This window comes from Lissotriton vulgaris, chromosome 8 (assembly GCF_964263255.1).
Source record: "Lissotriton vulgaris chromosome 8, aLisVul1.2, whole genome shotgun sequence".
In the NCBI taxonomy this organism is placed as follows: domain Eukaryota; kingdom Metazoa; phylum Chordata; class Amphibia; order Caudata; family Salamandridae; genus Lissotriton; species Lissotriton vulgaris.
This window is the reverse complement of record NC_141696.1, coordinates 926,031,121-926,044,051: the sequence shown is the minus strand read 5'-3', so window position 1 is coordinate 926,044,051 and position 12,931 is coordinate 926,031,121.

The window sequence follows — 12,931 nt, the reverse complement described above, 5'->3', positions numbered from 1 at the left end:
AGAATTGGGCAGCTCTCACTTCAGATGTGTGGGTCCTTCGGACCGTCCAGGGTTACGAGATAGAGATGGTGTCTTGCCCCATTCAGCCCTTCCCGCCAGTCCTCTCCTTTTTTCCCATCTCGAACAGAGTTTTATAGACTCAGAACTGGACGCGCTTTTGGCAAAACAGGCCATTGCTGTAGGACCCTTCCTTCTGGGAGGCTTCTGCAGCAACGTCTTTCTTGTTCAAAAGAAAGGAGGCGGTCAGCGCCTCGTGTTAAACTTGAGGGATTTCAACCCCTTTGTCACTTATCGCCATTTCAAGATGGAGGGCATCCATCTTTTGCGAGACCTTCTCTTGGAGAACGACTGGATGGTCAGACTGGACCTGAAAGATGCCTACTTGACGGTCCCAGTTTGCCCATCACATCAAAAGTTTTTGCAGTTCCCCTGGAAAGGGCGTTGGTTTCGTTACAGGGTACTTCCGTTCGGACTGTCGTCGGCCCCTTGGGTGTTCACCAAACTACTCAAGCCGGTGGTCTCCCGCCTCCGGGAGATGGGAGTTCGGTTGATTGTCTATCTAGACGATATGCTGATCCTGGCACAGGACCGGTCCCTCCTTCTCACGCATTTGGAGTGGACGACATCGTTATTGCAGAATCTGGGATTCGTGATCAACACCAAGAAATCGGTCCTGATACCGGATCGGCAGATGGAATTCCTGGGCTTCCTGATAGACTCGGTCTCGGTCCAGCTTCTCCTTCCCCTTTCGAAGATCAGGTCGATCAAGAGAGAGATCACAGCTACCCTGGCCAAAGAGAAGATTTCTTTGAGGGTTTTGGCACGGATTGTGGGTCTTCTGGCCTCGTCGATTCAGGCCATTTTTCCCGGACCTTTGCATTACAGAGCCCTACAGAGGCTCAAGATCTTCTACTGCAAAGAAACTTTCATTACGATCATTTGATCCCTCTCTCCTCCGAGTCCAGGGAGGAGCTTCAATGGTGGTTGGACCACATGTCGGCCTGGAACGGCCGAGCTATTTTCGGCACGGCCCCGGGTGTGGTGGTGGAATCCAAAGGCAGCCAGTGGGGCTGGGGCGCTCGCTGCAGCGAGTTTGCCACAGGAGGACGTTGGTCTGCAGACGAACTATCACTTCACATCAATTGTCTAGAACTTCTGGCAGGGTCCTATGCCATCAGATCTATCTCGCCGCTGAAGAGCAATTGTTGTATCCTCCTTCGGATGGACAATGTCTCCGCGGTGCGATACATCAATCGATGGGGCGGGACGAAGTCCCGGATGCTAGTGCACATTGCGAAGGAATTCTGGCACTTCTGCCTGGATCGCAAGATCTCCGTAGTGGCGGAATACCTTCCCGGGAAACTCAATCAGGTAGCGGATTGGCATTCCCGATTTCTCCGGGACTCCAGCAATTGGAGACTCCATCCATCGCTGTTTTCCCGGATCATGTCACTACTAGGCCCATGTCGGATAGACCTGTTTGCCTCGCGCCTCAATGCCCACCTTCCCATGTTTTACAGTTGGAGACCGGACCCGATGGCACTGGGGACGGACGCGTTCCTTCACCATTAGGGGCATCAGAGGAATTATGCGTTTCCACCGTTTGCACTGATCCCGAGAGTAGCGGCATTGCTGCGCCGACAGGAGGCGACGGTGGTGCTAGTAATGCCTTATTGGTCGACTCAGTCGTGGTTTCCCACACTGTTGGAATTGTCAATAGACCTCCCCTTCCGGCTCCCAGTCTTCCCAACGCTTCTGCAGGACCCAGTGGGAACGTGCCACCCACTGGTCCTGCAGAACCAGCTGTCATTGATGGTATGGACGCTCTCCGGAGACATGATCGCCTTGCAGGCCTTTTCACGAGAGGCTTCCAGCTTTATGCAGCAAGCGTGGGCTCCTTCCACCCGAAAACGATACTCTGCTTCGTGGAAGAAGTGGGTGGGTTGGTGCCTTTCAAAACAGGTGGATCCCCTGGGATCAAATATAACAGAGGTGCTGAACTTTTTGTCAGAGTGTGCGACTTCTGGCCTGGCATACAGGTCGGTTAACAACTTCAGGTCTGCTATTTCTGCTGGTCACGACCACATAGAAGGTAAACCTGTGGGGATGCATCCCTTGGTGTGTAAGTTGCTTAAAGGTGTGAGTGTGGCCAACCCTCCTCGGCCCAGGTATTCCACCATGTGGGATGTTAATAAAGTTCTGAATTTTTTGGAATCCTGGCCCGATAATGGTGATTTGTCGCTGAAACAACTTTCTGCCAAGCTTACTATGCTGTTGTGCCTTATTTCATGTCGGAGGGTTTCGGATGTCAGAGCTTTGGATTTGGCTGGGAGGATGTTTTCACCCCAAGGTGTATCCTTTGTCATTACTAGACGTACTAAGACCATGTCCAGTTCAGTTGATTATCCTGCCTTTCCTCATAATAGCAGGCTGTGTGTTCTTCAATGTCTTAAATGTTATGAGGAGAGTACTGGCGTACACAGGGCAGATCCTCTGGGGCAGTTAATGATATCTATTCAAAAACCGTTCAAGACAGTCGCTGCTGCTACTTTAGCCAGATGGGTCAGGTGGATTATGTTGGAAGCCGGCATTGATTTTTCTGCTTATGGGGCACACTCTGCGAGGGGTGCGATGACTTCTAAGGCTTACTTATTGGGTTCCCGCTTGGAGGACATTCTGAAGGCAGCTGACTGGTCCTACAAACGGATTCCTCATGTTTCTGAAGCTGTGATTGACGAGCTTTAATGTGAGCTTTGAACCAGCATAATCAGAAGCCTCCGGTCCTGCCATAGAATACAAAATTTTCTAGCTATCGTGACAAGAATTTTAGATTCTATTAAGGACACGGAGGCGAGGATTATCCCACCCGTTGGGACTGTTGTACTACTGTTGTTGTTTACGTAGTTTTACCTAACAATTTTGCCCACCCTTACAACGATCTAGGTTGTGGTGGAAACTTTTCTCAAACTTCCTTTTTCTGTTCTAGGGAACGACTCCAACAAGAGTTGAAGACCGCCTGTGCCTTTGGCTACCGCTCCTTCCGGATGGAGGTTTTCCTTTGCTGTTCAAGATTTCTCCGTTGCATCTTCTGATGGATCTGTTTCCGTTGAAGTATTAAACTTTTCAGTGTGATGAGACTGTTACTGACTGTTCGCGCAAAGAAAGAGGAGGCCGGAGTAGTGTCTCCAGAATTTATAGACATGATGCCTTTGTGATTGGTTGTTGTAAGAGAGGCGTGGTTCAAAGCCTCATGAGAAATGTTATTTTTTACATGTGTACTTTCATTTTCATTGGCTGCTGTTGTTGCAGTAAAGAAATGAGAAAGCATAATCCTCGCCTCCGTGTCCTTAATAGAATCTAAAATTCTTGTTGCAATAGCTAGAAAATTTTGTATTCATCATCCTGTTGTGTTGCTTTGCGTTGGGATGACATTTACATGGTGGGTCAGATTTATTAATCTTTGACTCAACGCAATGCAGTAGGACAACTTGCTACATCTGCACTGGGTGAAAGGGAGCCAATCAATCACGTGTTTGTTTAGCGCTACCACTCACCTGTGAGGGTCTCAAGTCGCTGGGGGCGAGGAATATGCCATATTTTCCAATTTATGGTGCATTCCTTTTCTCTCCCTGCACTGGCATGCAATATGCTGCCTAGCGCCAACACAGGCAGCCATAAGCTGTGGTGCAAGTATGCCTGTGTTGCAGCCAGGGTTTTTGTGCAGGGAGGGACATCTTCCTGCACATAAACAAACGTCTGATGCTTTTCCTCTATTCAAGTGTGAAGGATTCTACAGCACACTTAGAAAGTATAAACAATGAGGAGAAATAAAGATAGTTCTCCTTGTTGCGCCTCCCCTGGAAAGATATGACATTTTTACACAAACTTGGAAAATCCGGGAATGCACCAAAGTCTTTGGGTGGATGCGTGGGAACACCCACGCTCCACCCATTGAATGCCTATCCAGGACAGAGCAACGCAGGGTCACACAAGATGGCTCTGCATGGCTTAGTACACCTGACTTTAGTATTTCTGTTCCCTTGCGACACCATGTGTAACACAAGGGCACCGCAATAAGATGATAAATCTGGCCCTGTATCTTTAAATGAGAGCATTGGATTATTAGCTTTTTTAGGCTGCTGCTCAAATTTGTAATTGGAATTTTCCAGAGGTTCCACAGAATGCCCCATTAAGCAAATGTAGGACGCAAGTTGTTGTGTGTCCTTTATTAGTACCAGATCTTTATGTGTCTGGGTCTGATAGCTCAGCAATTGTGTTCCAATTTATTACTGCTTTGTACTGCAGACTAATTCAGTTTAGTCACATACATTTGGGAACTCATTTAAAACTTTAAACTTTCAAAGTTGTTGAAGTTCCATTACAGCACGCATTCTCCTCCAGGACATCAAGAAATGGCAAAATATATCAGTTCTGCATTTTCACGAGTCACTTTCCCAACAGAAGATTGCTTTCCTTGCCTCCCAAGTGAGTTGATAGAAAAGTTCAGGAACGTATTGCACGTCTCTGTTAGGTGCTTGAGTCTGAGTGGCTGGTCTTAGCACATTGTACAAAAAGAGCAGTTGGAAGTTTCACTGTATTTGAATGAATGGCTACTTTAAACTTTCGGTAGATACTGCTCAATCAGAAGCCTAATGATATTTGCGCAGTCATGGGCAGACGATAAAATATCTGCAAGGCACACACGCGCCCAGATCATAAAATGATGCAATGCTCCATTTAAAACTTGGGTTGCCTATGCCAATAGGCCTGGCTTATGCAACTTTTTTTCTTGCAAAAAAATGGCAGAAAAAGAAGTGCCAAATGAAAATATGTTGCCTCATAAATGTGTCTGTCGGGCTTGCATGAAATATTTTAATGTTTTAAAAAACATTCACTGATATGGCCAAATGACGGGGCATATTACCAACAAGTAGCGATATTTATCGCTAACTAGGCTTAGCAACGATTTTTTTATCGCTAAGCATCGCCGGAAATTATCACTGAGATAATGTGCTATTAGCAACGTTTATCTCCAAAGCTATACTTTTTCCGGCGATAGCATGAATATCCCTGAGAATACAGCGATATTCACGCATTAGCGTGGAAATGCTCTTATCCATGTTAACCACCTCCCATTGGATAACATGGCTAAGAACTGGTCTGAGCAGGCGATAGTTTTTGGCGATAGCGGGAATATTTCCATCGCTACGTCTGCCTTGCTAATAGGAGATAGCGACGTTAGCAACTGCTTTCAGTCGCTAACAGGTTGGGTACGCCCACTTTGCATGTCATTAGCGATAAATATCACTGACATGCAAAGCGGGCCCCAAACCGCTCGCTATCGCCTAAAAGCTGTCGCTAACATTAGTTAGCGACAGCTTGCTAATATAGCAATAGAATTATCGCTGCTTAGCGGACGAAAACGGCAGCTAAACCGGCGATAATTGCCTATCGCCCCCCTTGGTAATATGCCCCGACGTTTTTTCATATGTAGGGAAGCATTCATGGTGTGCACGTTTTTTTTCTTCATTTTTCTTCATTGATAATAAATGCAAGTTCAACAAGCATTCAAATCTACAATGCTACAACATCACCTCAACAATTTCTAACTTTAAAAAGAAGACAGAAAATAAATCACCATTTAAATTAACTATTTGAAGGCGGATGTGAACTATGTGCACATGCTGTGAACAGTCACTAAAAGAGAAGAGAGCCAATGGGTAAAAAGGCCTGACCAATTGCCCTAGGATGTTATGCTTTTGTGGGCTGTAGCAAATACTGAATGACAATTTGCCAGACCAATGGATGAAGTCTGCTAATCAATAGCTTCCCTATGTTTCTGATGAAGTTCGTGCAATACAATTCACAATATTTGTATTGATACAAACAGGAAAATGTATTGAATTGTATCTGATCATGCAAACAATGGTAACGGCTAATAAGAGCGCACAGCAAAAGTCCAGGTATATGTAATCCAACAAAATTATAAACGTGGTGCTCAGGAAGAGATGGGGGCTGGTTACCACAGCCTCCAAGACAAACCAATGGTCCAAACAGTTTCTGCATTCCTCCGAGCACTCATTCAATATCAAAAAGTCTTTATATAGTTTTCACTATTCCATTTAATGTCCAATCTTCATTCAAATTCAAATCCAGTTCACATCAATGATAATTCGCAGCCAACACGTGTTTCGTCAAGTCCGTGTAGGACAGATTGACTTCTTCAGAACTATTGTGTGATAGATATCTCGGAGTATTGGAGACATCAAGTAGTTCTATGTAATATATTCAGAACTACGTCCTCTACTGTTCTGTGGTTGGCGTCGTATATACCAATTCCAATTGTGAAGTAATTTTCACCTTACAAATTGTCGAGCGCAATTAGGTTATTAAGTTTCCCTGTAATCCTCTGCTTCAAGTAATGTACCATCCAAGTACGGGTTTAAATCGTATTAGCTCCTTTCACGTTTAGTATTGGTGTGTACCCTTAAGTTTTGTCTCTAATTGTATCCTCAATCGCGAGTGTCCTCCACACGAGTCCGTGTCGTTATGTGTGTCCGTAGTAATCCGACTTTGGCGTTCAGCCAAAGTCGGATTACTACGGCTCCCAGCCCATTGACAAACGCGGCGTTTCAAGGCTGTGGATGTGTGTTGTTGCTGTGGTAGCTACTGTTTGCCTTCTATCTCGCTGCTGATTTTAATAGTATGCCTGAGAAGCATTTTTAAACTTGCACTTTGCACACTGTGTTTTACCTTGTTGCTGATATTAATTGCACGCCGATAATATTTTAAAACTGCAAGTGTCACTTTGACTTTGAAAATATTCCTCTCACCTGCACTTTAACTCGCTCTTGGCCCCGTTCCGCCCCGGCTCTGTGCCGTTTGCTGCAGAGGGTCAGATTGAGGAGTGCCACTTCCTGGTAGATACACCACTTCCGCCCTGCACGGAAACTCCGCAGGTTAGCGGTCTAGTGCTGCCGAGCCTACCAAGCACATATTTCCCGCTCTTAGCTCCCAGCCCATTGACAAACGTGGCGTTTCAAGGCTGTGGATGTGTGTTGTTGCTGTGGTAGCTACTGTTTGCCTTCTATCTCGCTGCTGATTTTAATAGTATGCCTGAGAAGCATTTTTAAACTTGCACTTTGCACACTGTGTTTTACCTTGTTGCTGATATTAATTGCACGCCGATAATATTTTAAAACTGCAAGTGTCACTTTGACTTTGAAAATATTCCTCTCACCTGCACTTTAACTCGCTCTTGGCCCCGTTCCGCCCCGGCTCTGTGCCGTTTGCTGCGGAGGGTCAGATTGAGGAGCGCCACTTCCTGGTAGATACACCACTACCGCCCTGCACGGAAACTCCGCATGTTAGCGGTCTAGTGCTGCCGAGCCTACCAAGCACATATTTCCCGCTCTTAGCTCCCAGCCCATTGACAAACGCTGCGTTTCAAGGCTGTGGATGTGTGTTGTTGCTGTGGTAGCTACTGTTTGCCTTCTATCTCGCTGCTGATTTTAATAGTATGCCTGAGAAGCATTTTTAAACTTGCACTTTGCACACTGTGTTTTACCTTGTTGCTGATATTAATTGCACGCCGATAATATTTTAAAACTGCAAGTGTCACTTTGACTTTGAAAATATTCCTCTCACCTGCACTTTAACTCGCTCTTGGCCCCGTTCCGCCCCGGCTCTGTGCCGTTTGCTGCAGAGGGTCAGATTGAGGAGCGCCACTTCCTGGTAGATACACCACTTCCGCCCTGCACGGAAACTCCGCAGGTTAGCGGTCTAGTGCTGCCGAGCCTACCAAGCACATATTTCCCGCTCTTAGCTCCCAGCCCATTGACAAACGCGGCGTTTCAAGGCTGTGGATGTGTGTTGTTGCTGTGGTAGCTACTGTTTGCCTTCTATCTCGCTGCTGATTTTAATAGTATGCCTGAGAAGCATTTTTAAACTTGCACTTTGCACACTGTGTTTTACCTTGTTGCTGATATTAATTGCACGCCGATAATATTTTAAAACTGCAAGTGTCACTTTGACTTTGAAAATATTCCTCTCACCTGCACTTTAACTCGCTCTTGGCCCCGTTCCGCCCCGGCTCTGTGCCGTTTGCTGCGGAGGGTCAGATTGAGGAGCGCCACTTCCTGGTAGATACACCACTTCCGCCCTGCACGGAAACTCTGCTGGTTAGCGGTCTAGTACTCCCTCACTATTAGTACTTAATGGCGGCATGGAGGAAGCGCAGCGGACGAGCGCAGCGGGAACGCCGACTTCGCGCCGAAGTCGCGCATAAGTCAAGCCCGTCTGCGCCCGTCCGCGGCCGACCAGGCCCAGGGCCCTGTCGTAATGCCCAATTCTATTCTTATTCTTTCGCTGATCTCCTGAGACTTAACTCACCAGGACCTATTCCCGCCCGTGCCGTCAAAATGGCTCAGACATGTGGCATTCTTGTTCCATCTGACTTCTCGGCACTGGCTTCTCTCCACGACCCTTCCCCCTCAGCTCCACAAATATCCGCCTCCCTATCGATCTCCTACCTTAATACCCGTTCCCTCATTCGCCATCAGCTTGAGGTCTTCCAACTACTGCATCAGAGTTCTATCGATATCCTTCTCCTAGCAGAAACCTGGATCACTGAAGATTCAGCCCCCGACATTCTCGCTGCAATCCCTTCGTGATATTACATTATGCATGCCAACCGGCAGGCTGGGAAGACTGGTGGCGGTGTGGCGGCCATCATCCGCTCTGAACATACCTTTTCTGAGATCACGGCAATCTCTATCCCTAAAACTGAATACCTGGCACTAAAATTCACCTCCCCTAAATCATCTTTTGTTTGTGTCCTTGTATATAGACCCCCTGATCCTATGCCTCTCTTTCCCCAACTCTTCAGCGATGCTATCGCTCAACTAGCAATCAACCACGCTAATATCGTGGTGATTGGTGACTTCAATTATTGGCCATCTGATGTCCATGAGAGCCAATCGTCGATGGAATTCACTGACCTTTTAGAAGGCATGAATCTCTCCCAACACATTCACACCCCCACCCACCTGAAAGGTCATACCCTTGACCAAGTTTGGACATCTAAACTCGACATTTCACCTCCTTCAGTTTTCCCCTGCTCCTGGTCTGACCACTATTTCATCACTTTTCACTTACATCTGCACACTTCATGTCCTCCCCCCCGTACTAAAAATATCATGGCTCGAAACTGGAAAAGGGCCGACTTGCCTGATTTTTATGACTCACTGGCCTCTACTGCACCCACGTCACTGACCTCACTAGAGAATCAGGCTGACAAACTTGAGAAATGGTTGTGTCAGGCTAGCGACAAAGCTGCCCCTCTCAAAAGAATTAAAGCTAAGCGCCCTCACGATGCACAACGTTGGTTTACTGACCAACTTAAAGCGGAAAAACTTGCCCTGCGGCAAACCGAACGCCGTTGGCGTCGCCACTACGACCCTCAGCTTAAACTCGCCTACATCGAGACCTTAAAATCTTACAAACAATCAATCTTGGCAGCCAAGACGGCATATTTCTCACAAAAAATCTTGAACTCTAATAACAAAACGAAAGATATTTTTTCAATCGTAAATGAGCTCTCACTGCCAGATAGAGTCACCCCCCAACCTCAGCCGACCCAAACCCTCTGTGATTCGCTCAACTCTTATTTCATAGAAAAAATAACAACTATAAAAAATAATATTCCGACCCCGGCATCTCCTATTCCTCCTCCTCTTCCCCCTACAAATACTAGTACCTTGACAGAGTTCCCACCTATATCTCCACAAGAGTTCGCCTCTCTCCTTCATAAAGTCAGTTCGGGATCCCCAAATGACTGTTGTCCTCCGCAGGTTCTGAAAGAAGCCTTTCTTGCATGCCCAGGCCCCCCTCTAGCACTACTTAATAATTCCCTTGCTTCCGGGGAGGTCCCATCTTCGTTCAAGCAAGCTGCAGTTTTACCAATCTTAAAGAAACCCAATGCAGATCCCACAATACTAAGTAACTACAGACCTATCTCCCTTCTTCCCTACCTCGGAAAGATCCTGGAGACCTACGTTACCCGCTGCTTGAGCTCTTTTATAGAGAAATCATCCTTTTTAGATCCCCAACAAGCGGGATTCAGACCCCTCCACTCCACCGAGGCGGTCATAGTTGCAGTCATGGACACCCTCAGGAAAGGAGCTGACAAAAATACCTCTCAAGCCCTTGTCCTATTAGATCTCTCGGCGGCATTTGACACAGTCGATCATACTATCTTGATCGACCGTGTCCATAACGCCGGTATTCAGGGAGTGGCCCTTGACTGGCTCAGATCTTTCCTTCACCAGCGCTCACAGTCCGTTCACCTTTCCACCTTTTCCGCACCCTACACTTCCCTTCCCTGTGGTGTTCCACAGGGCTCTGCACTATCTCCTCTCCTCTTTAATTTGTACATCCAACCACTTTTAGCTTCCCTCCGCAACTCCCCGGTCACAATTTTTAACTACGCGGACGACCTCCAGTTAATTTTTCCCTTAGATTCCCTCCCTTCCTCCCGTACCAACTTCCAGTCCACTATGCTGACCATTGCGGAGTGGATGTACCACAGCCACTTAAAGCTGAACCCTACCAAAACTGAGCTCGTCTTGGTAGGAGGCCCCAATCACCCATGGAATTCCACCTTCTGGCCAACATCTTTGGGGTCAGCACCCTCTCCCGTGAGCTCTGTTAAAAGCCTGGGGGTGATCATCTCTGAAGATCTATCAATGAGACCGCATATCAACGCGGTCACTTCTGCCTGTTTCTTCCATCTCAGGCGGATCCGTAAGATCAGCAGGTTTCTTACCAAAGAAGCCCTAACCCAAGTTGTCATCGCGCTCATCACCTCCAGGCTTAACTATGCCAACATTCTGTATGCAGGAATTCCTGCTTGCCACCTCCACCGACTTCAGCTGGTGCAGAATCAGGCCGCTCGCCTGATTTTCCGCCAGCCCAAACATCAGCACATCACTCCCCTCCTCCGCAGTCTTCATTGGCTCCCTGTTTCTAAACGCTGCACTTTTAAACTGGCATGCACTACCTTTAAGGCCCTTTCGGATGCAGCCCCCGCGTTCATCACTTCAGCCTTGTCCCGTCACATCCCTACTAGAGCTCTTCGCTCAGCCTCACTAAACTTTCTCGAGGTCCCCAGATTCAAAAGAAAAAAGCACGGTGGCCTGAGTTTCTCTGTCCTGGCCCCCTCCACTTGGAACTCCCTACCACCTTCTCTCCGTCTCTGCCCAAAGTATGACTGCTTCCGCAGACTTTTAAAAACCCTGCTCTTCCAAGCCGCATATGACTAACCCTCTCACTCTGGACCCGCTACCTGTCAATGAGCGCCAAGAAACCGATGGTGATAGTGCGCGTTATAAATAATTTTAATAGAATAGAATAGAATAGAACGACGCGGACTCGTGTGGAGGACACTCGCGATTGAGGATACAATTAGAGACAAAACTTAAGGGTACACACCAATACTAAACGTGAAAGGAGCTAATACGATTTATACCCGTACTTGGATGGTACATTACTTGAAGCAGAGGATTACAGGGAAACTTAATAACCTAATTGCGCTCGACAATTTGTAAGGTGAAAATTACTTCACAATTGGAATTGGTATATACGACGCCAACCACAGAACAGTAGAGGACGTAGTTCTGAATATATTACATAGAACTACTTGATGTCTCCAATACTCCGAGATATCTATCACACAATAGCCCTGAAGAAGTCAATCTGTCCTACACGGACTTGACGAAACATGTGTTGGCTGCGAATTATCATTGATGTGAACTGGATTTGAATTTGAATGAAGATTGGACATTAAATGGAATAGTGAAAACTATATAAAGACTTTTTGATATTGAATGAGTGCTCGGAGGAACGCAGAAATTGTATCTGATCATGACGCCACCAGCATGAATTACAGATGATCCCACAACAATACAGAGAAAAAAAGCACAAGCAACATGTTTGGTTCTGTGCTCAGGTGGAATCTAGAGCCTCTGTAATGTAGAAAACACCAGTTGCTGGCTGCTGCCTTCCCTGTCGGTCTCGTGAATCTTACTTCCTGAAATAAATCACTTTTGACTAACCTTCAAAGTGTCCCGTCTCAAGAACTTTTTAGTGGCACCGAGTATGCCTGACTCAGTGACCGCCAGAGCAGGCAATTATCTTTACTGATAGCCAAGAAGAAAACCTAGAACCATCGGCAATGGCTTCTGCACTTCGGGCAGATTTACAACTTTAGTGTCATAATTACCATGGGCAAAAATGACACACAAGTGGCGCAAGGGGCTTGTAAATCTGCCCCTTAGTTCTTCCGGAGGCAGAGTGGGGTGGAGGCAAAGAAGAGCAACAGATAAGTGTTTTTCAATCCATCACCTCTGAAACATTTTTTGGGGTCTGTGCACTGCAGGAGACCCTGATGCAAGCAAGAGAGTGTTGCCTAGCAACCGCAGAGAAACTCCGGGCACCTGAAAGCTTTTCATGTTTCAGAGAATCAGCAGTGCAGATCTTTGTTGTTTGGCAACCTCCTGATGCTACCCTGACGGACACTCAGCAGCGGCCATTTTTAGCAGTTGACTGGTAACTGAAAACTTCACAGCGCACCTTCTAACGACATGCCACATATCGGTGATACGCACACCTCTACTGCTTGGCCCAACAGGTGAACTATTTGGTAATTCTTTAACCTCGAGTGCACATCTACATATTGTAAATCAGCGATAAGCACATCTTGTCAGCTTCGCTAAACATTTCAATTTGGAATTTTACAACATTGTATTTTGTATGTACTCTGAAGTAGGGAAACGTTTATACGACACTTGACATGTCATACGCAAATCAGCAAATTACGTTGCACAAAGATTGTCGTCATCTTATATCATTTATCTCTCCATGTAGTGCATTT